The sequence below is a fragment of the Podarcis cretensis genome, assembly GCF_951804945.1.
Source record: "Podarcis cretensis genome assembly, chromosome: 9".
Classification (NCBI taxonomy): Eukaryota; Metazoa; Chordata; class Lepidosauria; order Squamata; family Lacertidae; genus Podarcis; species Podarcis cretensis.
The window spans coordinates 73,963,811-73,988,998 of NC_137178.1; the positions used below are offsets into that span (position 1 = coordinate 73,963,811).

The window sequence follows — 25,188 nt, forward strand, 5'->3', positions numbered from 1 at the left end:
AAATAGGATGGTCCGTTTTTCCATTTGGGTCTTCTTGTTCCTGCAGAAACCAAATCTAGCCCTGGTTGCTTCCTACATCATCTCTCTTGCATCACAAGAGGACATCCCTGCACTGGGAGGGTTTCAGATCATATGCTGAAGAAAGATGCATGGTTGGGCCACCACTTTGGCACTAATAAGGCTACATTCTACATTATTATAATATCTGTAATGGTTGCAAGGGGTTACTTGTGCGTAAGTTGCCTTCAGTTTTGGTTAGGTTGCCTGGGCCAACCGTGCCTTAGCTGACAGCCCACACTCCGTGGCCGGTCAGTCACTTGCAGAATCCGTCAGTGGGTGTTTTTTGAACCTCTTCCAGCATAAGAGCTGTTTGACACCAAGTCTCCTCCTACTTTCCCTGCGCGGGACTTGTCTGTGCAAGGAAGGGGAGGGCAGAGGCGTGTCCGCGCTCTCCCCACTGGTCTCAGGTGAAGGGTCTTGGAGATCTCTCTCTGAATCCTCCATCTCCCTCCCTTCTCTACCGGTGTTGCGCTGAATTCCTTCCCCCCTGCTGGTCCCCTCTCCTGCATCGCTTTGGAGCCTTGCCTCCTCCTCTCGCTCCGATGTCAGTTCCCTGACAATATCCATCCTTTTTCATCTCTTCCAGCTGCCCAGCTAAGAAAAACAGACCTTGTAGAGGACATTGACATCTGGTTTGCTGCAGATATGTGTGCTCCCCCTTATTTAATTCCTATTTTCTCTGTTTCTGATGTACCAATACGTCAGAATGTCAAATCCTGCCGGTAGAAATAAAAACACAAATTACGGAAAATCACGAGGGGAGAACAACTCACAATAGCGCACATGTAATCCCTTGTCATTTCACATCTTTATTTAGCTGTGAAGCCTGAAGAACAAGCTGTGGCTTGAAAAACAATGAGTATCATTTTAAATCTTCCATGATGTGTTGTCATTTTTATCTTGCCTGGTTCTGAGAGGGCAAAGGGAGCCCAGCCTAAAAACAAGGCCCATGTGGGATAACACTTCCCAAGGGATTACAAAGTGATATTCAGCTGGGTAAATTTCACTCAACATGAAAGCATTCCTTGCTAGTGTGTGTGTGTTTTGACACAAAGTGGACAAATGAAATGCCTACAGCCAAATGTTCATTTCTCGGTCTGAGGTCAAATGAGAAGCTGATCATTTTTTTCTTCTGAAAGTTTGCACTTATTGAATTTTCAGTTTTTAATGAAAGGAAATGGGATTAGAAAGCAGGAGTTGTCCAAATGGAATATACCTATATTCATTCTGCTACTTTAGTTTATTTAGTTTATATATTATTTCATTTATATTCTGCAGACTCTAGACCAAGGATGCAAGTTCATTCTGATGGTCCAGGGCACATCTGTAAAAATACAATTTAAAGTCATACGGCATCTAGCACAGCTCATTACAACTTCTACAACAGGCAAAAAAAATTGTTGTCTGGTTTATCATGCATGGTGGACATGTAAAAAAGCCAAAAAAATTATTGTATACAAGTTGTCCAATAAGCCTTTAGATTGGCTAGCCTGGGAATACTGAGGGAGTCTGCATTCTGCCCTTGAGATACAACAGTATCTCAATATTTGCAGTAAGTCAATCATCAATATTTTTGTCAAAATCATACAGTGGTACCTTGGTTCTCAAACTTAATCCGTTCCGGAAGTCCGTTCCAAAACCAAAGCATTCCAGAACCAAGGCATGCTTTCCCATAGAAAGTAATGCAAAATGGATTAATCCGTTCTAGACTTTTAAAAACTACCCATAAAACAGCAATTTAACATGAATTTTACTCTTTAACAAGACCATTGATCCATAAAATGAAAGCAATAAACAATGTACTGCAGTCACAGAATCAATCAATCAATCAATCAATCAGTGGCCGAACTGGGTTCCACACAGTCACAAAAACAAAAAAAGAGAGCCTCAAAAACAAAAATGCAAAATAAATAGCAAAAGCAGACAGACGCTCAAATCGGAAGTGTGACACTCAAATCGGAAGTGAAACACTCAAATCGGAAGCGCAATACTCAAAATGGAGCACGTTCAGCTTCCGAAAAAAGTTCGCAAACTGGAACACTTACTTCCTGGTTTGCAGTGTTTAGGTTCCAAGTTGTTTAAGTACCAAGGCGTTTGAGAACGTACCACTGTATAGCAAAATAAAGTATCCAAGAGGCTGTACCAACACAGGAAACCAGCCAAAATATGATAGGCTGTTTCACCCAACCCAGGCACCACATTTTACCCCAGCGTTCAGCTCTGTAGTATCTATTCCCCTCTCACTACATCAGGGCTAACAAACCGTGAGCCATCACTGGTGCCCGCTGCCTTACCAAGGGATCCTGACAATGCTGTTATCTCAACAACAGGGTGCAGGAACTTGCTTGTTTTCGCAAAATAAAGACGAAAACCTCTAATGCAGCTCACCAGTGATGCTAGGTGAGTGTTTGTGAGCGGCATTTGTGCTCTCATCCCAGGTGCAATTCCACAGCATCCCACCTCTCACCTGGAAGTCAGGTTGACACAAGGGGTTCTGGGTTCGAAAACACCCATTCTGTGTTTCGATGTTTCTGCGTTTGGGCCATTGTCTCTTTCCCTCTCTCCCATGAGTAAAGATAAATATATCATAGCTGTCAACGTTTCCCTTTTTTAAAGGGAAATTCCCTTATTCCGAATAGGATTCCTCACAAGAAAAGGGAAAAGTTGACAGCTATGAATATATGGATGTCTTAAGCACTCAAATACTATGGCAACCAGTTCACAGAAAAGCCCATGAGGAATCTAATAATTTTGTATTTAGAGCAGTGTCAGGGTAGCATTTGCAGTAAAGAGGACATGGAGGTGCATAAAATGAGATGAGATTATTATATGTTCTGTTTGGAAAATATATGTAAAAACTAATAAAAAATGTATATTAAAAAAGAAGAAGACATGGAGGTAGAGTACAGGCTCACAATGGGAAAAAGCAATGTTCAGTTGATGGGCACTGGTGATGATTTTTATTTTAGCGAGTAAGAACATTTGTGGAAATAATAGCAATGCTACCCTTTGTGCTGGATTACTAAAAAAAACCCACACACACAAAAACCCACTGAATTCAAATTTCAAGTTGACACCGTTCCTCAATAGCTTTCAGCTACTGTCCTGAAAATAATTACGCTCAGTCTTTTGTTCCTAATTTGAATCAAGATTTTCAATGAATGGGTTATTGCTGAGTTTATTCCAATAAATTAACGACAAGCATTTTAAACATTATTTCTCAGACTCTCAGACAGCTGCAAAGTATACTCCCTATGGTTCTTTCTGTTCATATTCATTACATGATAAATGCTAACCCCTAATTCAAGAGTCAAGGAGAATGTAATGTAAACCCATGAAATGACTGTGTAAATTAGCATATTCCTGAAATCTTAGAGGTCTGGTTTTTATGAATTATTGACTGAGAATCCAATCCAAAGCACACTTGCTTGGGAGTAAGCCCCAGTCAACTCAGAAGAATTTATTTCTGAGTAATGCTTAGGGACGTAGGTGGCGCTGTGGGTTAAACCACAGAGCCTAGGACTTGCCGATCAGAAGGTCGGCAGTTCAAATCCCCGCAACGGGGTGAGCTCCCGTTGCTCAGTCCCTGTTCCTGCCAACCTAGCAGTTCGAAAGCACGCCAAAAGTGCAAGCAGATAAATAGGTACCGCTCCAGCGGGAAGGTAAACGGCGTTTCCGTGCGCTGCTCTGGTTCGCCAGAAGTGGCTTAGTCAATGCTGGCCACATGACCCGGAAGCTGTATGCCGGCTCCCTCGGCCAATAAAGCGAGATGAGCGCCGCAACCCCAGAGTCGGCCGCGACTGGACCTAATGGTCAGGGGTCCCTTTACCTTTACCTTTAATGCTCATGGCTGGGTTGTGAGGCTATGACCCTAAGCATATTTACTAGGGTGCAAGTCCAACTGAATGCAGTGAGTTCCAAGCAAACTCAGAAATGCAGTGTAAAAACATTAAAACTGAAGCTTTGTGACATTATTTATCCGAAGTATGTCCTCGGCCACAACATCCATCTGTCATGGATGCTCTAGCTGAGATTCCTGCATCACAGGGGGTGACTCGAAGACCTTTGGGTCCCCTCTATGATATAAAGGATAAGTTAAGAATCCAGCATTGGTGCCCCAAGGCAGCCACCCAGACATAGCTGTCAACTTTTCACTTTTCCTGCGAGGAATCCTATTCGGAATAAGGGAATTTCCCTTAAAAAAAGGAAAACGTTGACAGCTATGCACCCAGATTGTCTACCCCCAGCCTACATGATCTCAATAGTATTCCCCATTGTTGCTTCACAGTGACTGGTAGAAATTATTTTGCATTTTTTTATAAACAAATAAAAAAGATAATGGACCTTGGTCAAATTTACCAACAACAGGTTTTATTATCCAGTTGGTAAAAGAAATAAACCAATTACTCAGAAAGTAACCTATATGTATTCCTTAGCCAAAGCCCATGTGAGTTAAAATCTTTTGGACTGTGCACCATATCAATGTACATTTTTATTTGTAAACTGTTTATAGGGATAAGATTGACTTCCCTTACAATATAGATAACACTGACCTACCTTATAGTAATTGCACAATGTATATATAGCACTCTGGACATATAAAAGCAGCATCAAACTATTATTATTATTATTATTATTATTATTATTACCCAAACCACATTGTGATCATCCTTTGCCTCAAATGTAAGACCTAGCCTACTCAGATGTAACACCAGCTCCCTAAAATCACTGTGCATAGATGCATGTATGTAAAGTTTCTCCCTTCCTGTACACTTGCAAGGGTTTCAGCTGTAGCCTGGATTTTAAATTGAGGTTTGAAGTGGAGTTGAAGAAAGAACCTGATTAGCATTATCCATTGTCAGCATCTGATAATGGAGAATTTTGTAGTGGGGAGCCAGGCAGCCAGAGGAGAGGGCTTGCTCAGTATGGCCAATTCCAATTTGCAAACCAGGCTATATGTCTGCACTGGGCAGCTGAGTGGATTTATGCAGATTTTGTATGTACAATTACAAGTGCAGGCATGTTCCAGCTTGAGCCACAGTTGGTGCCCCTCAGTTTAGCAATGATGCAGCAGGCAAGAGTTTGCTACTGTATGCTGAAAACTAGTGAAGTTGGGAAAAGGAACAGCATGGTTTAATACAATGTTATTAAAACTTAACTTGCAACTCAATGCTATGCAAAGTAAAGCATGCCGAAAAGTTTAGAAATCAATGGTCTTTTTTCCAATTTTTTAAAATTGATTTTCCAAGTTTATAACAAACAAAACACACAAATAAAGAAAAAAGTCATTACAATACTATAAAAGGCAACAAAAACAAACATGTAAACACCTAATACTTTAAGACCTAGTTTAATTTTCATTGTTAACTGACTTCCTCGAACCCCTCCTTTACTGAGTTTCATTGAATCACTTTTTAACAGCTCTCCAATATCCTCTTTCTAATCAAATTGACACCTTTAATTTACAATCTTCTTCTCTTTTCATAATTATCTAAATCCATAGTATTTTACAGTTCATTCTTACTCTAGTCCTAGGCCCATTTGATACTTTCAAGTAACTTCTACTTATTGTATGTTACAATATTTGGCTAAATAGTCTTTCAATTTCTTCCAATCTTCTCAATATTCCTCTTTCTGATCACGGATTCTTCCAGTCCGGTCGGCTAGCTCCAAAAAGTCTAACGTCTTCATCTGTTGAAATCAATGGTCTTAGGGAGGCCTAACCCCACATAGAGTTCAGACTAAGTATGCATTTGCATTTCAGGAAAGGAAAAAAAGGGGGGAAGGATGCCACAAACTCTTCTGGGTATATGTGGTATTTTATTTTTATTTTTAACGTCATTGCTTAAGGTTTAAAGAAGCAGCTTTGTATGCTGGCTTTCAGACTTGAGCAACTTATTTCAAAGTAACTCTGTGAAAGCAACTATCACGTTTGGTTTATAAGAAAAGGACTAGCTGCTCTGATTACCTGTCAAGATTACAGCTGCAAAACTCCCCTGGCTGCTGTTCCCATTTCTAATCATGACTTGAGTTTGGAAATCAGTGTGACTGCCTATAAGGTTGAACAAACAGCCAGGCGCAACGCGCCTTTTCCTTTTCCTGAGATACCTTTGTGTAAAGGACTGCGAAAGTACATATTTGTTGCTCCTCATCCATGCTCTGGTTGTTCTGTCCCCCGTTTTTTAAAGCTCGGCTTCCTAACATTTATTGGTGTTTGACTCAGGGTTAATCCTGTGACTGAAGTGTAAAAGAAGGTGTGGCCTTTTAAAATTTTATTTTAAGGGCACATCGTAGTGGTCTTTGGGAGGTTACAAACATCTTTTGGAAACCATGGCAGTGGCCAGTAAAAAAGAGTTTGGTTTTTTAGTACTATTTTTTTAAAGAAATGGCAAATTGCTGCAGGACAGAGGAGTCACCAGAAAACTTTTGGCATCACCGTATCACAGCAGGGAACATATAGGAGCAGGCAGTAAAAAAAAGAGTTATTAAAATAATAATTTGAGGTGTCTTGGGGGCCAACACAAACCTTTTGGCATTATGACATTACAGAGGTGGGCCCACTGGAACAGAGAGATAGATGATAGATGATAGATAGATAGATAGATAGATAGATAGATTATAGATAGATAGATAGATAGATAGATAGATAGATAGATAGATAGATAGATAGATGATAGATAGATAGATAGAGAGAGAGAGAGAGAGAGAGAGATGGATAGATGGATGATAGATAGATATAATACAAATTGAGTCGGGGTTTATGTGGCCTTCAGTTTGAAGCTTAGGAAACCCTGCTTGGAAAGACAATTTGTAAGACCTTTGCTGCACATACAATGGAATGTGGAGAGAGAGGTCAGACTCTCTAGGTAGTGTAGTGTAGTGGTTAGACTGGGATCTGGGATTCCCACCTGGCCATGAAGCTCACTGAGTGACCTTGGGCCAGTCACTGCCTCTCAGCCTAACCTACCTCACAGGGTTGTTGTGGAGATTAGTTGAGGATGGGGAGAACCATGTACACCACTTTGAGCTCCTTGAAGATGCAACGTGGGCTACAAATGCAATAGTTACATATTTGGACATCCAAACCTCTCCCATCAGCTTCCCCAACCTGGTGCTCTCCAGATTGTCCAGTTGGTTAGAGTGTGGTACTGATAATGCCAAGGTTGCAGGTTTGATTCCTGTAAGGGACAGCTACATAGTCCTGCACTGCAGGGGGTAGACTAGATGATTCCCAGGGTCTATGATTCGATGAAGATTATATTCAATCTCTGAATAGAAGGGTGTGCCTATTGCAGAATTTCTGGGCATTTGAGAAGATGAGAATGTCAGTTTGCATTTCTTAGTACAGAAACTATTGATCTGATGTGTAGAGATCTTTCCTGTTCTGCTTCTGGATGGTTTCTTCTCTATGTGAAAGAAGGTTCTTGTTTGGGTTATTCCTTCTGAAAAGCAGAGTACAGCTGGCTTAAACTTGTTCTGTTATCTCTTTCTGTTGAGGTCATACTGACTATAATAGCAAAGCGAAAAGGAACCTGGGTCTTCACTTACTTTCTCTTTCTATCTCTTTGTTCTGGTGTGAGGTTTTGTTCTGCATATAGTGTTAAAGTTTAGTGTTATTATAAGTTATTGCAAATCTGCTGCAACTGGATTTCTTATGGACAGTGCCAATTCTGAATGTATTGGATTTGTGACCATTATGCTCATTTGCCTTCAGTAGCAGTAAAGCTCTGCTGGATGAAGGACAATTGGCTCTGGTCTATTTTTGGGAACTCTACAACGTGTTTAAGATTTTCCTCCACACGCGCGGCAGAGAACCCATTCTTCAGATGTTTTGGAGCATAACTTCCATCTGCCCCAGCCAGTGACTTTGGTCAAAAACACATCTGGAGGCATCAGGTTGGGGAAGGATGCTGCACATGGTTTAGGACTGCATAAGAGCCTAGGGCTTGCCGATCAGAAGGTCGGCGGTTCGAATCCCCGCGATGGGGTGAGCTCCAGTTGCTCGGTCCCTGCTCCTGCCAACCTAGCAGTTCTAAAGCACATCAAATTGCAAGTAGATAAATAGGTACCACTCCGGTGGGAAGGTAAACGGCGTTTCCGTGCGCTGCTCTGGTTCGCCAGAAGCGGCTTAGTCATGCTGGCCACATGACCCGGAAACTGTACGCCGGCTCCCTCGGCCAATAAAGCGAGACGAGCACCGCAACCCCAGAGTCGGCCACGACTGGACCTAATGTTCAGGGGTCCCTTTACCCTTTTAATATACATGCATGAGGCACTTTTAAAAGCATTTTTTTTAAGCGATATGGCCTAAAATTAATCTGGGGCCCCTCTGGGATTAGAGGCCCTGAAGTTTCTGCCTCTACTTGTAACCCCACGTGCACTTGGGAAATGCCTGTGCTCACCCCCTCCCAAGAGAAGCACATAAAGGAGCCAACTCCTAGGGACTAAGGTCCCTTCAGCCCCCCCCCCACTAAAATATTTGAGGTGGCCACCTCCCCCCCCAAAAAAATGGGTATTCCCATTCAAATGTCGTGTGTGCACTGCACCATGTGATCCATTATGTGGGGCGGGGCTTACCTGGGTCCCCACAATATTTTATTCAAGTTGGCACCCCTGGCATGGGGGGGCAGGGAGGAGCATCTCCCCCCCATCAATAAAAATCAATAAAAATACATAGCTAACTGAGGTTCTCTCCCACCAACAAAAGGCCTGGTGATGTGAAAAAACACTTAGAATTTGGGTTTGGGGCCTCACAGGGGTCCGATACGGTTGGAGAAGACGGGTGATTTCCAACCAAGGATTGAAAGAAACAAGTGGCTTTTCAAAAGCACAGATCCTTTATTCGGTTGCAACTGTGTTCCCCACGCAAAGGTGAAAAAGGGTATGAGGGACCCCACCCAAAGCTAAGTTCAGAATACTTGGATACAATTATAAAAATAGAGATAGGGTAAATTGAGGAAATAGAGTAATGGGCATGCAGGGTGGAAAGAAAAATGCTTTATTTGACAATAAGGGGGGGCGGAATTCGAAGGAGGGGAATAACGGGAGAAGCGAATTAAAAGGAGAGCAGGCTAAAGGCAAAATTGAGGAAAAGGTTTATATATGTCTCTTAGGTTGCCTTCATTTGGTTTATTTGGTCTTGGTTTTCAGCTTCTTTAGCTATTTTTCTACATCACTGGCTACGCCCACGACCCCTGGTATGCAGCCTGCGCCCGCAGGGGCCCCAATCCCGCTCATTTCCACGAAGCTCCTGCTCCCCACCCAGGAAAGCTGCCCGCTTTGCGCCAGGAATTGCGCCCGGGCCTCCTTGCGCCCCACGGGCTCTAACTTCCAAGCCTGCCCGGCTCTCGCTTCGCATCCCTCGAACCCCCCAGCTCGACCCACCCGCTTTCCCAGGCGCGCTCCCTGCGCAGGTGTCTGGAGCCCGCAACGCATCGGAGAGGGGCGGGATCGCGCTCAGGCGAGCGCGCGAGCGCGTGGCGGGGAAGGGAGGTCCGGAGGCGAGCAGATGCGGCGCGCAGGGGGCGGAGAAGCTGCAGCAGCGGCGGCAGTAGCAGCGCGGGCGCGGCAAGAGCGAGTTTTTTACGCGGCTGGAGCCTCGCTCGCGGCGAAGGGGCGGGTGCCTGCGACCCGGGTGAGTAGCCTGCGCCGCGCCCACCCTCCGCTCCGGATTGCGCGCTCGGGTTGGATGGGGGACCCCCCTCTCCATGCCCAAGCACTGGCCGGTCCCGGGGTTCCTAGGGCGGTAGATCCTCTCCTGGGGAAAAGGGCGCAATCCTCGGGACTTTGCGCGCATTCCCTCCCCCCCCCCCAAGAAAAACGAAGCTGTGCAGCCCCGAGGGCACATACCGTGGGAAGCCTCGAACTCGGCGGGGCTTACTCCCGAGTAAATGCATGCGAGGCTCGTGCTGCAAAAGCACGCTTCTTCTTGGGAGATGGAAACAGGCGCAAGAGCGCGCTGCACAGGGCGCTTCCTTTCTTCCAAGGTGCAGCAAAGGGGTCCCGGCAGGAGTCAATTTCCCCGGGCAGGGCGCGCGCCGCTGCTCCGTTCGCTTTAAGGCGAGGATTCCCGCAGGGCTCGCTTGCCCAGGAGGTGCTGCTGCGCCCTTAGGCGGGCTTGCGCTGCGCAAGTGGGCGCCGCCGTGGAGGGAAGGACAGGGACCCGCGTGGAAAGCGCCGTGGAGGGGCTCCCATTTCCCCCTGCTGGCTGAAGCCTCGCGCAAAGCTTGCCCTGGGCATTGCGGGAAGAAGAGAGCTGTTCGACAGCGCAACTGACTGGTAGTCCTTCCTTGGCGGCTTTTAAACAGAGGCTGGGTGGCCCTCTGTCATGGATGCTTTAGTTGATATTCCTGCAATGCAGGGGGTTGGGCTAGATGATCCTTGGGATCCCTTCCGACTCGACACTTCTATGATAATTTCCTTTCACAGCGCCTTTTGGAGCGCACGGCAAATGTGTGACATTGACTGCCTTTCCGTGCATGTTTAGAAGATTGCTGTAGGTTGTGATCCACCAACAGTGCATGCGCGGTGTTAGAGGAATTCAGGAGGTTGGGACTCGCTGCCTGAGAAGGGTTAGATTTGAGCTGTTATCACTTAGTACTGGAACAAGCACAGGAGTGAAAGGGAGAAGGGAAGGGACTTGGAGATCTGCCCTCCTTTTCTGCTCTGCAAATTGTTGCCTCTAGTGAGCTAGTCAAGAATTTGAATGTGTTTGGGTTTCATAAATTCTCCTAGGTCAAACCCCCCACTCCATCAGCCTTTAAATATAAACACAACTTTTCCCTGGCCGCTTCCAGATGACCTGTTTACTGAGCATTCCTTCCTGATATGCTGGGGGGGGGGGGGGAATTAGAGGGCAACTGCTGCTTAATGATCATTCACTCTCATTTGTTTGTGGGGAGGTTAAACAGCGTTGCATCAAATCAAGTGCATTCCACTCACTTTCCTTACTGCAAAAAAGTTTGATCTTTTGAGGAAGTGGGTTTGTTCCGCGGGACATTCAAATCCGCTTTAATCACACAACCTGAATTTGCCAGTATGTGATTGAATCCCTCCCCCAAATTGTGACAGTCACACTACTGGGTTCACATCAATTTTTTATCCAGAGACTCTAGAGTGTCGTGCAGCAGGTTGCTTGTGGAAAGGAATTTCGAAGTTGAGCAATATCCAAGGCTAGTTTAGGTGAGTGTCTTAAATGCCTTACCTGGAGATAAGGTTAGTAGGGTGCTAGTCTGTACATGGAATAACTTTCGGGAAGCTGTTGTTTTTTAGATGGAATATTTTCAGTTATGGCTTCCACTCAGATAGCTTTGGAATTGAAAAACTGGGTGTAGGAGCGCTGGGTCAGTTTGAAATGTTAGTAAGTACACATGAAGTGGCTTTAGATCATGGCTAGGCAAACTAAGGCCCAGGGGCCGGATCTGGCCCAATCACCTTCTAAATCTGGCCCGCGGACAGTCCGGGAATCAGAGTGTTTTTACATGAGTAGAATGTGTGCTTTTATTTAAAATGCATCTCTGGGTTATTTGTGGGGCATAGGAATTTGTTCATCCCCCCCCCCCCAAAAAAAATATAGCCCGGCACCCCACAAGGTCTGAGAGACAGTGGACCTGGCCCCCTGCTGAAAAAGTTTGCTGACCCATGCTTTAGATTAACACTGTTTCAGCACCACTGTTACAGTGGAGCCTCGCAAGACGAAATTAATCCGTTCCGCGAGTCTCTTCGTCTAGCGGTTTTTTCATCTTGCGAAGCAAGCCCATTGACGGCTTAGCGGCTTAGCGCTATTAGCGGCTTTTAGCGGCTTTTAGCGGCTTAGCGGATCAGCTGATAAGCGGCTTAGCGGCTTAGAAAAAGGGGGGAGGGGAAAAAACCCGCAGGAACTCACAAGACATTTTCGTCTTGCGAAGCAAGCCCATAGGGAAATTCGTTTTGCGAAGCGCCTCCAAAACGGAAAACCCTTTCGTCTAGCGGGTTTTCCGTCTTGCGAGGCGTTCGTCTTGCGGGGCACCCTGTATAGGGTAGGAGGACTGCGTTTGGAATACTGTTTGCTTTACAGGAGCTGCCAGCTCTCTGTGGGATGTGCATGTCTACCATACTTACAAATACGGTAAAGCTCTTGGGAGCTGACATGAACTGGTTAATGCATAATGGGCAGGTACAAATATTGCTTTCCCTTGGCAGCAGAGAGGACTCTCCCGCCCTTAGCACCTACTCTGTGTGCAGGTGTGTGGTGTCCCTTCTGATCTTGGTGGAAAGCGAGATGAGCGCTGCAGCCCCAGAGTCGGTCACGACTGGACCTAATGGTCAGGGGTCCCTTTACCTAAGTACCGTTATCCAGTTTGGTACTTGATAACAAAGAACGTCTACTTTTCATGCACAACTTCATGTTGGATTTCTCAAGTTTGCACCTCATTTGTTATGGAGGAGCTAACCTTTTAGGCCAGCCACTTGTTTTTATTAAAAGACTGTTGTCTCTTCCTCCATGTTAAATGTGTATTAGAGTGTTCTCACCACCTTAAGTGTTGGCCCATTTCTCCCCAACACCAAGGTTATTGAACTTGGTACTTTTCCTGCTCTTTACCCACCATAATTGTATAAACAAAAGTCTGGGTTAAGGCTTAAGCCCAAACTCAAGTGATAAATAATAACTAATTTAAGTTGTCAAAAGCATTGTTAAAAATGTTTGCTAGTTTAAAAGATAAACTACATGTAACATGTACGTTAGCCACTCCTCTTATCTGTGGTACAAAAGAAAACAAAGATTGCGTTCAGAAAAATTAATACCCTTGGATCTTAACCTTCTCTTTTTTACTAGCTCTAAAGAACTAGTGGAATACTTGTTACTGCTATCAATGTAGTTGCTCAGTCTCGGTGATATATTTAATTTTAATTTTGTTATGTTTATGGTGAAGGCTGTGTGGTATTTTATTATTTCATCTTTATTGAAATAATAATAATATTATTATTTCAACTTTATTATTTCATCAAACTTTCAGAGATGTAGCTTTGGGTCTTTGTTTTATTTTGTTTGTTTGTTGAAAAGCTCTTTTTAATACCGCTTAGGCTTAGCGTACTTACGGTAACCAAATTTGTGTCACTGTGAGAGCAATAGTGAACTTTTGTTTTGTCTCTCATTCCAAAAATTAAATTAAGAGATGCAGTGCAGTGTGATTATTATTATTTTTTTAAAAGTGAGGTGGCAGTTGCTGTGCTGCTGCCTGGCCAAAAGTAGTCCATAAGAATCGCCAGATCTTCTCTCCACACATGAAGAATTGAATTGTCTTCATGTTTACTTCATTATCCAGCTTCAGTTCCATCTCAGCTTTTCGGACTGTAAGCTACTTGCAGGGCACTGACCTCGCTATTTTTGCCTGAGATTAGCACACTGGCTAATTGACCAGGCAAGTGCTGTCAATTGACCACCTGTTATTTAACCATTGTCACATATCCCACAATGCCAAGAATGCTGCAGTGTTAATGGAAGCTTTTAAATTTTTTCCCTTGTAACGCCACACAATAGCAAGGCCCAAGAGCAGGGGTAGGCAACCTAAGGCCTGTGGGCCGGATGCGGCCCAATTGCCTTCTCAATCCGGCCTGTGAATCAACGTTTTACAGTGGTGCCTCGCAAGACAAAATTAATTCGTTCCGCGAGTTTTTTCGTCTTGCGATTTTTTCGTCTTGCGAAGCACGGACTTTGGAAAAGCTTCAAAAATCAGCAAAGTCTTCAAAAACCTCAAAAAAGGCCGCCACACTGCGTGCTCTGAGTTGCTCCTCAAAGTGAATGCACGGTTTTAAGAAAAAGGAAACAAACTTGCAAGACAAAGGAAACAAACTCGCAAGACGTTTTCGTCTTGCGAAGCAAGCCCATAGGGAAATCCGTCTTGCGAAGCAACTCAAAAAACGAAAAACTCTTTCGTTTTGTGAGTTTTTTGTCTTACGAGGCATCCATCTTGCGAGGTACCGCTGTACATGAGTAGAATGTGTGCTTTTATTTAAAATGCATCTCTGGGTTATTTGTGGGGCCTGCCTGGTGTTTTTACATGAGTAGAATGTGTGCTTTTATTTAAAATGCATCTCTGGGTTATTTCTGGGGCATTTTCTCTCTCTTCCAAATAAAGTCTGGCCCACCACATGGTCTGAGGGATGGTAGTCTGGCCCCTGGCTGAAAAAGGTTGCTGACCCCTGCCCAAGAGCCGGGGTTGAGCCACCATAGTCATGCGAGAGCAAACATAGCAGCCAAACTATCCACAATAACAGCAACCTTCTCCAAGCAGAAACAGAAACTTTGAACCACTGAACAACTTTGCTGATTCTTTATAAATTCAATTAAAACAATTTCATACTTTTCCAGTATGTTAAGCTAACTGCAAGCACCAGCATGTGTTTCTTTTTGTGCTAATAAAATTAATATTTGACCAAATCTTTCTTCACAAGTCACTTGAACAAAACCCTATTTTGACTGATGAAATGCCCAATCCCAGGGCGTTTATTTTTTCCCCAGGTGGAACTCAGTTCTGGCTCCTCTCAGGGGGGCACCATTGCCATTATAAGAGAACAAGGGAGGTGTTCATGGTGAGTTCTGGCACCTCTTTTTCTAGAAAAATAGCACGACACAATTCTATTGTCTCTTTTCATCCGTGGCCCATGCAATGTAATTCCTTCATGACACCTAAGTCAAGGGGAAACTGAAACAGGAAAGTGGGTGATGCCTTCAAATTGCAAGGCCAAATTGGGGGTAATAAAGTGTTGTAAATTCCCCAAAGTTACTAGCCTGTGATTTTGTTTTTTCTAGCCATCCTGCCACCCAGTCCATATAAAAAATGGCAAGTCTTTTCTTTTAAAAAAGTTTTTATATTTATTTTTAAAAGCAGGATAAGCAACAACAATGTCTAGAGGCATTTCTTACTGCCAGTTGGCATGGGGCTCTTTGAGAAGCCTTGAAAAAGAGGAGGACTGATTCACACAACTGAATTTGTTTTCCCCTCGAAGTCTTTCGTTTCTTTTCTCTCTCTCCCTGCCCCATCTCTGCTCCCCCGAGTGAGTTGAAAGCCCTCCTCCTGTTTTTCCTCTTGACATTTTCTAGGGATGATATTATGTTGCTTATTAATGTTTCCACACTTGCTTCGCAGTGCCCTCATGGGGTGTGCTTTATAAATAATAATTGACTTTATACCAATTAGCAAAACTATAATCCCAAGAATTTGGGAAGCTGACTGAAATTCAAACCAGCTACCAGTCTGGATATGGCTGAATCTTGCTTCTGGAGATTACTGTATCATTCTTTTGATGCTTTTACTGTGCTTTAATAAGCCAATTATAGCGCAGCTCATGTTTTACAAAGAGGGGCTTCCAGTCTTAACAGACACTTGAAAACCATTTTTGAAAACGTCACCCAGCTCCTAATCATTGTGTTAATTCTTCTAAAGCAGGGGTCAGCAAACTTTTTCAGCAGGGGGCCAGTCCACTGTCCCTCAGACCTTGTGGGGGCCCGCCTATATTTTGAAAAATATATACTGTATGAACGAATTCCTGTGCCCCACAAATAACCCAGAGATGCATTTTAAATAAAAGGACACATTCTACTCATGTAAAAACATCAGGCAGTTCCCACAAATAACCCAGAGATGTATTTTAAATAAAAGGACACATTCTACTCATGTAAAAACACTCTGATTCCTGGACCGTCCTCAGGCCGCATTTAGAAGGCGATTGGGCCGGATCCTGCCCCCGGGCCTTAGTTTACCTATCCATGTTCTAAAGTGATCTCCAGCAATGCTTGATCACTCAGCTGAGAGGCGACCAGGTACCCTCAATTATCGTTTGTCATTTATTTACTTATTTGATTTGTATTCCTCTCTTTTGATAAATTCCCCATGGCCCAGGCTGATGTCAAAAAATTAAAGTTACACCACCACAATATGAAAGAGCAGTAAAAACCACCACCACCCCACATTATTGCATTGTTTTCAAGGCTAAATTCTCCTTGTATTCCACAAGTTGCAGCTTCTTGAATCTTGGGAAATCCCAGGAAGAGGTTCCATTAGTTCAAGATGCATTTTGTGTGTGTGGGGGGGGGGGGGGTGATTTCCCAGTCTACATATTTATTTTACTTCTTTATTACAAATGAGTGCATAGTAAATGGACTTGTAAAGCCACAATTCTTCAAATTGCTGATTTTGTGGTGGTGTTAGTTTCCTGAAATGAGTTTCCTCATCTTAATTAATCTGTGGCTGTAGCACCCTGCTTGTGGTTAACGCTTAGCTGGAATGAAATATTCAACGCAGCAATAGAGAAATTAAAATAATAATTTATTTGTCAGACAAATAAATATGAGGCACAGTGGTATATGGTTACCAAGCTCTGGCCTGGCCTCTTGCCATTCTGGCCAGCACTTATATTTCCTTAATCCAGCCCCCTTGCTCCTCCTGTGGCTGCCTCTGTCCAATCAGCCTGGTTGAAATTCCTATTGGCTGTTTGCTAGAACCAATCACAAAAGATACACCCATTTCCTTCTGTCCTTTTATGGGAATCAAAAAGCTATATATTCTTCTATCTATAAATGACAAATAAGTAGTAATATATCTTACATGTGTCTTAACAAGGAACCTTAATTACCAGCTCACCTCGCCCTATTGCCCTCCAAAACAAATGGTTTAATCTCAAATTTTTATCTTAAACAGATGTCAAGGATCATCATTGAAAGATCTCCTTCCTTTGGAGGTCTCTAAACAAAAGCTTGACAAATGCTCTAATGATGTTTCCTGCTTGGCAAGGGGGGCTGGTGGCTGATGGCCCCTGTGATCTCTTCCAACTATATGAAATAAGAATCTAGCATAAGGATTTAACATTTCTTAGCTTCTAATTCCTTTGCATAATTACATTTAAGCCAATATATATTTAATACATAACATAGATAACCTTTTAAAAGGAAAAGAAATCTTAAAAGGATCTCAGTTTAAGAAAGAAACAACTTTAGAAAAAGACTTCCCAAAATACTCTCTTCCTTTCTGCCAGCTAGATGCTTTTCCATTGCTCTTGACCTTTGAACCTTAGGAAAATATGGCTCAAGTTTAATGGGAGGCACATGGTTTTATTTTACTATTTACCCACTCTTAATTATGTTTATCTCTTTTTTTTATCTTCTGTAATATGTAGGGTCAGTGTAACCTTGGCTGTCAGCCTGTAATTCCCTTTTTACGACTTTGAGAATTGTTTTCCGCTATAAATCAGGGGCCCCCCTTGTCTAGGAGTAAAAACATTTTGCCAAGGTTCTTAGGCAGCTGCTCTTCTGCCTGGCATGAAACATTTGAAGATCTTTAAGCTCATTTTAAGATACAGGCCCTGATCAAGCCTTAATAAAAATGCAGGCTTATGATTAGATGCCTCATGGCAATGTGGGTTAAACCACAGAGCCTAGGACTTGCCGATCAGAAGGTCGGCGGTTCGAATCCCCGCAACGGGGTGAGCTCCCGTTACTCGGTCCCTGCTCCTGCCAACCTAGCAGTTCAAAAGCACATCAAAGTGCAAGTAGATAAATAGATACCGCTCTGGCGGGAAGGTAAACGGCATTTCCGTGCGCTGCTCTGGTTCACCAGAAGCGGCTTAGTCATGCCGGCCACATGACCCGGAAGCTGTACGTCGGCTCCCTTGGCCAATAAAGCGAGATGAGCGCCGCAACCCCAGAATCGGTCACGACTGGACCTAATGGTCAGGGGTCCCTTTACCTTTACCTTTATGTGCAACTACATCTCTGAAGATGCTAATTCAACACAGATGATAGCCATTATAGTGGTCATGAAGCTTACTGAGTGATCTTAGGAGGGTTAGGATAAAAGAGGGGAGCATCTTATATGTAATAATACTAATACTAATACTTTACTTTTTTTTTTTTTTACTACTAATAATGTATTATTTATACCCCACCCATGTGACTGGTTGCTCCAGCCACTCTGGGCAGCTTCTAGACCCAGGGGTCAGCAAACTTTTTCAGCAGGGGGCTGGTCCACTGTTCCTCAGACCTTGTGGGGGGCGGGACTATATTTTGAAAAAAAATGAAATAACGAATTCCTACGCCCCACAAATAACCCAGAGATGCATTTTAAATAAAAGGACTCATTCTACTCATGTGAAAACACGCTGATTCCCGGACCACCCACGGGCTGGATTTAGAAGGAGATTGGGCCTGATCAAGCCCCCGGGCCTTAGTTTGCCTACCCTGGCCTAGACTGTGAGTTCCTAGACTTGCAGTGTTTCTCAAACTTGGGTCCCCAGCTTTTGTTCGACTACAGCTCCCATCACCCCTGACCACTGTTCCTGCTAGCTAGGGATGATGGGAGTTGTGATCCAACAACAGCTGGGGACCCAAGTTTGAGAAACACACTTACAGAGGAATGGCAGGATGAAAGCGTAGCAGTTACTTCTTAATATGCCTTTACTCTCTCATCCCCGGTCCATATTTAATTCCTAAAACTTGCTATCCTTCATTTGTTCTATAAAACATAGATGACTTACTCTAAAGTAAAATAAATGCTGCAGGGATGGATTCTGTCTGTTTTGCAAAAGCATGCCCATGTGATTTGAGAATTCCTATGCCTACATTTGATCCTTCTTGGTTATCCTTGCATCTCCCATTCTCCCGGGCTGAAGCGTAGATTGTAAACTCCTTGTTGAATTACTGATTGTGATTAGGGCTGGGCGATAAATCAGTATATCGTCTAAAACCAGTTTGAAGCCCATATCGTGATATTGGCTTCATAATTTTTCACCCGGCAATATATTGTGAACTTTGGTTTGTGTGTGTGTATGATATGCAAAAAACACAATGTTGGGAAAACCATTAAGCCGCCAATGTTTCTCTTGATTCCTGCAGCCCCTGCTAATTCTGCCAACTCAGCTCTCCCCTGCCTCACGCAGGGGGCAGCCAATCACAAGAGCAGGCGCCGGCAAAAATCACGATGCAGGGAAAACCGTGAAACCAGCCAATACCTCTGTCCTTATTCCAGACCTTTTGATGCTGTCAGTTTATCACTGTTTAGCTGCTGATATATCATAGTGTTGAAAACGAGTTATCACCCAGCCCAATTGTGATGTAAACCAGGTGGTTCAAATCTTGCCTCTGCCATGAACTCACTAGGTAGCCTTAAGCAAGCTGCTCTCTTTCTACTACCCCCTCCCATGTAGTATGAGAGATAATAATGCCAACAGGACTGCTGGTTGAGTGGTAACAAGATAATGCATGAGAAGCAGCTCTGAACCCTTGGAAGCTCATTTGAATGTTAAGTGTGCCTCAGTCTGGAAGCAGGGCCATCTTTACCCGGGGTGCAAGGGGTGTGGGACACTTGGGCACCAAATTCTGGGGGGCACCAGGCACCCTGAAGCCACCTAAGCTTTTAACTATCTACGTACAGGTAAAGGGACCCCTGACCATTAGGTCCAGTCGTGGCCGACTCTGGGGTTGTGGCGCTCATCTCACTTTATTGGCCGAGGGAGCCGGTGTACAGCTTCCAGGTCATGTGGCCAGCATGACTAAGCCGCTTCTGGCAAACCAGAGCAGTGCACACAAACACCGTTTACCTTCCCACTGCAGTGGTACCTATTTATCTACTTGCACTTGACGTGCTTTCAAACTGCTAGGTGGGCAGGAGCAGGGACCGAGCAACGGGAGCTCAGTCCGTCGCTGGGATTCTGATCGGCAAGTTCTAGGCTCTGTGGTTTAACCCACAGCGCCACCTGCGTCCCTTTTTTTTAACTATCTACCTGTTATGAAATAATAAATAATTTTGATCAAGCTAGAAAAACAAAATACATATATACCTAGGTATTACCGAAATGTATACCTACTGCTTCACTAAAGGACTTTCAACTTTGTGCGCTCATCTACCAAAGATGCGCCATGCTAGTGGCAGCGCTTGTCATTCACAACCGTGACGCTTGACTCAACGACGGTGCTTGTTATTCTCAACGGCGCCATGCACGCGAAATTAACTCTTACATCAAAATATGATGTTACGTATTGTATTGAGCTGCTATGTGGCAGCAGGGTCAGCAGCACCTTTGACACGACTGATGTTTCTCCTAAGTAGGTGCCTAAACAATACTTATAAGTTTAAGTGTAGTGGTGTTGTATACTTAAATACAAGTGTATTGTAAATAAATGAGCAAATAAAAAAGTTTGTTTCTTTTTCCTCCCTTCTTTCGTAAACAAGAGATCAGGCATAAGCGCGGTGTCTGACGTAAGCATAATAAAAGTTAATTTGGGAGCTAAACTAAATTTGGGGGCGCTGGGCATGCCAACAGCATACTTTACTTTTAAAGATTCTAGACTCTGGTTGCTTTTACACATAATACTAAGCAACAACATGTTGTCTAAGTCAGCTGTATTAGGCATTCACTTCCACTTTTCTCTACTTTTCACATTAGCAGGTTAAATTGACATTAGCAGGTTAAACAGACTATGTCTGGTTTGTTCACCCTAAGAGACCATGATAGTTAGCCAGCCTTCAACAATAGACCATGGCTTCATGTTGACTTGGCAATTGTGGTTTGCTAGGGTGAAGCAAGCCATGACCATGAATTTGAATTTCATGATGAACAAGCCCTGCTGTTCTTTGCTTACCCATTCACATAATAATAATAATAATAATAAATTTTATTTATATCCCGCCCTCCCCAGCCGAAGCCGGGCTCAGGGCGGCTAACAATAATCAAATAAACAATCAAATAATCACACATTCTAAAAATATTTCATTATAAAAATTAATTAAAATCAAATTAATGGCAACCGATTAAGCAAAATTCTGTGCAGGTTGCCAGAGGAGGGAGTCAGGCTGCGTGCTGACCAAAGGCCTGGTGGAACAACTCTGTCTTGCAGGCCCTGCGGAAAGATGTCAGGTGCCGCAGGGCCCTAGTCTCTTGTGACAGAGCGTTCCACCAGATTGGAGCCGCAGCCAAGAAGGCCCTGGCTCTAGTTGAGGCCAGCCTAACCTCTCTGAGGCCTGGGACCTTGAGGATGTTATTGTTTGCAGACCGTAGGTTTCTCTGTGGGGCATACCAGGAGAGGCGGTCCCATAGGTACGACAAGACAAGAGGAGCAAAGTAGCTGTTTGGGGAATGTACGCACAGACATGGAACTAGTGAGAAGGAATTTATGGCTTAGTAAAGGTTAAAGGGACTCTGGGGTTGCGGCGCTCATCTCGCTTTACTGGCCGAGGGAGCCGGCGTACAGCTTCTGGGTCATGTGGCCAGCATGACTAAGCCGCTTCTGGCGAACCAGAGCAGCGCACGGAAATGCCGTTTACCTTCCCGCCGGAGTGGTACCTATTTATCTACTTGTACTTTGACGTGCTTTCGAACTGCTTGGTTGGCAGGAGCAGGGACCGAGCAACGGGAGCTCACCCAGTCGCGGGAATTTGAACCGCTGACCTTCTGATTGTTTAACCCACAGTGCCACCCGCGTCCCTTTGCATGCTGAGTTGCTAACTATTCTTGAGGATAAGTTTGATACTATTACACTGGCTGTAGCAAAATTTCTCTCAGAGGCAGTAAAAATCAGAAATCAGTATGTACAGGCTAAAGCTCCTCTGTTGGCTACCAAGGCCGGTATTACAACTTAGTAACTGTTGATATTTACTATTGTTGTACTGTGTATTTTGGGTCTACGGACTACAATAAAGCTCCGTGTGTGAACTAAATACATTGTCAGTTAAAAACATTATTTATATAGCAAAACTACCCCCTTTATTTTTCTGTCATGAAGTAGGCATGCTGTTGTTTTCTGCTTCTAAGAATTGATTACTCTTTGTGCATTGGTCAGACACATTAGAGAAATATGCTCTTTTTATTACAGGTTTATCTTTGCGCTTGGGAAAAGAAAGTACACATTTAATGGCTCAAAAACCTTATTATCCAAGTAACTGGAGAGGCTGGGTAAGTAGGATGTTTATATAAGAAATTAAATGCCACAAATTGAAGCTCAAAATTACTCTTATGTTGTGTGGAGGTTTAGGTACTGAATACGCTGGGTAGATAACCTTTTCATATGTAATCAAGTTTAAATTCCATTTGAAAATAGTCTGGGCTATGACTATCTTGCATTATATATTGTACATATAAAAAGGTAAAGGTAAAGGACCCCTGTCCAGTCGCGAACGACTCTGGGGTTGAGGCACTCATCTTGCTTTACAGGCCAAGGGAGCCAACGTTTGTCCGCAGTTTTTCTGGGTCATGTGGCCAGCATGACTAAGCCGCTTCTGGCGAACCAGAGCAGCGCACGGAAATGCCGTTTACTTTCCTGCTGAAGCAGTACCTATTTATCTACTTGCACTTTGACATGCTTTCGAACTGCTAGGTGGGCAGGACCTGGGACCTGGGACTGAGCAATGGGTGCTCAGCCCGTCGCGGGGATTCGAACCGCCGACCTTCTGTGGTTTAGACCACAGCGCCACCCGCGTCCCTACTGTACATATAGTCAAGGGATTATCTCTACTAGATTATATGTATTTGAGAATTTAACAACCTACAGGGCAATCCAAATTCCAGTCCACTACACTTGGAGGGGGTTAGAATGCAGCTGAGGTGTCTTCTCATGAGTGAAAGCTACTGCAAGCAGTAGCTGGTGTAAACAGGACAGGTGGAGCTGAGCCAGCCAAGGACCCACTGGATCCTAGGCCAATCCATCTAGCAGTGAAAGCCCAGTTTGGTTCTCTCTTCTGTGCCAGCCTGGAGGTGATTCAGCACCCAGCCCTCCACCTTCTGCCCTGACCAGGGTAAGTTGCGGTGGTGACTCTGCTGCTGTATTCGACCCTCCTCTTCCCAGCTGCAAGTCAGGATTGCTTTAGCAATGCGAAGAGCGGTTGATACTAAAAAGAATTCTAAAAGAAATGCCTAAAATAATTACAGTGATATCAGAATGGCCACTTGATAGGCTATATCTCTGCATATATGAGGTATATGGCCTCGGTCCAGTAGACCTGAAGGAGCGTCTCCATCCCCATTGTTCAGCCCGGACACTGAGGTCCAGCTCTGAGGGCCATCTGGTGGTTCTCTCACTGTGAGAAGTGAAGTTACAGGGAACCAGGCAGAGGGCCTTCTCAGTAGTGGCACCCGCCCTGTGGAACGCCCTCCCATAGATGTCAAAGAGATAAACAACTACCTGACATTTAGAAGACATCTGAAGGCAGCCCTGTTTAGGGAAGTTTTTAATGTTTGAAGTTTTATTCTGTTTTTAATGCTCTGTTGAAAGCTGCCCATAGTGGCTGGGGAATAAATAAATTATTATTATTAAACATTTGGATTTTTTGGCATAGGAAAAATATTTGCAGCCAGTTCTATCTCTGCCACAACCAAACATCAGACAAAGAAAGAGAGAGAGAGAACTAGTCTGAGAGAGGAAAAGAACTGGTGTTGATAAAATGTCTGATGTTGTGGCCAGGCTTGAGAGTGCCCTATGCAACGAGCGTCTGAGCTTCTCCCTCTTTTTTTCAGGCAAGGCAGTGGCTTGAAAGATTTCTGGTTTCTGTATTTTTGTCTGTTGCCTGTCATGAATTGACTGGATGCAGAGAAGTGGGGGGGGGGCAGCATCTGGGGAACCCCCAAGGCAAGAAGGCTCAGAGCCCAGGGGGTGGTGTTGGTGGGACATCAATGAGTGCAGAAAAGGGAGCAGGCTGGGAGGAAGAGGTTTGAAGCTGAAGGGGTAACAGGGCTTAGTGAGCAGGAAGCACCTCTGCCAGAGAACAGTCCAGAAGCAGAGGCTGGAGAGAATGGGGCGAAGAGGCAGAAATGAGCCAGGCTACTGAAGAAGTTGCCTTCTCTCTGTCCTGGTCGCCCAGCACCCACAGAGGGTGGAGCAAAGAGAAGAAGTCTCAGTTTGCATGGGAAGGACCTAGGGAAGGAGAAGCTCACTTAGCGCCGTGTTCACCTAGCATTTACTCCTTTGAGTTCAGTGGGAAGAGGTCCGTAGTTAGGCAAACCATTAGGATCCAGGGGAAGCACATTTGCCTCTAAGTACTTCCCTCCTCTTTTACGGGATTAAGAAGAGAACCTTTTAATGAGGGTGAAAGAGGAGAGCGCAAAATATGGTCTGAAGCTCAACATCAAAAAAACGAAGATCATGGCCACTGGTCCCATCACCACCTGGAAAATAGAAGGGGAAGAAATGGAGGCAGTGAGAGATTTTACTTTCTTGGGCTCCATGATCACTGCAGATGGTGAAAGCAGTCACGAAATTAAAAGATGCCTGCTTCTTGGGAGAAAAGCAATGACAAACCTAGACAACATCTTAAAAAGCAGAGACATCACCTTGCCAACAAAGGTCCGTATAGTTAAAGCTATGGTTTTCCCAGTAGTGATGTATGGAAGCGAGAGCTGGACCATAAAGAAGGCTGACTGCCGAAGAATTGATGCTTTTGAATTATGGTGCTGGAGGAGACTCCTGAGAGTTCCATGGACTGCAAGAAGATCAAACCTCTCCATTCTGAAGGAAATCAGCCCTGAGTGCTCACTGGAAGGACAGATCCTGAAGCTGAGGCTCCAATACTTTGGCCACCTCATGAGAAGAGAAGACTCCCTGGAAAAGACCCTGATGTTGGGGAAGATGGAGGGCGCAAGGAGAAGGGGACGACAGAGGACGAGATGGTTGGACAGTGTTTTCGAGGTTACCAGCATGAGTCTGACCAAGCTGCGGGGGGCAGTGGAGGACAGGAGTGCCTGGCGTTCTCTGGTCCATGGGGTCACGAAGAGTCGGACATGTCTAAACGACTAAACAACAACAACTTCTCTCTTCAGTCAATTGCTTGCTTGAGCCGACTGCTGGTGGAAAAAGGGAGTGTGATGAGATGTTTCCGTTGTTCTCACTCACAAAGGTTACCCAAATATATATGCCGTGCAGATAATTTTTTGGCAAACCAGAAATGGACTGCCTGCCAACTGGAGCTTAATTTGCCCAGCTGTGTATTAGGAGAGAACTTGAAACTGCTTTTCATGTGCTGGATTAGAGCTTACTAATATAAAATGCATATGGTTATTGGCTTTGCTGTTAAGGTTAGTAAGGTTTCCTCTCCTGGGGGCATTTTGGAGAATTTAAGTACTTTGATCTTTAACTGGTAAACTAGCAAATATAGTTTACCATTTATA

At 44.3% G+C, this 25,188-nt stretch overlaps 1 protein-coding gene and 1 long non-coding RNA gene across 2 annotated transcripts in view; one reads left to right on the plus strand and one right to left on the minus strand.

The window, feature by feature from the left end:
- Positions 1-25,188, minus strand: part of LOC307224699 — a 476,766-nt gene that overhangs the window by 347,089 nt on the left and 104,489 nt on the right. The window lies entirely within an intron of this gene.
- PROM1 (prominin 1) overlaps positions 9,547-25,188 on the plus strand; it is a 109,420-nt gene continuing 93,778 nt past the window's right edge. The window contains exons 1-2 of the mRNA XM_079991773.1: positions 9,547-9,694; positions 21,905-21,984. The gene's annotated coding sequence lies outside the window, so the exon portion shown is untranslated. The remainder of the gene's footprint in view (positions 9,695-21,904; positions 21,985-25,188) is intronic.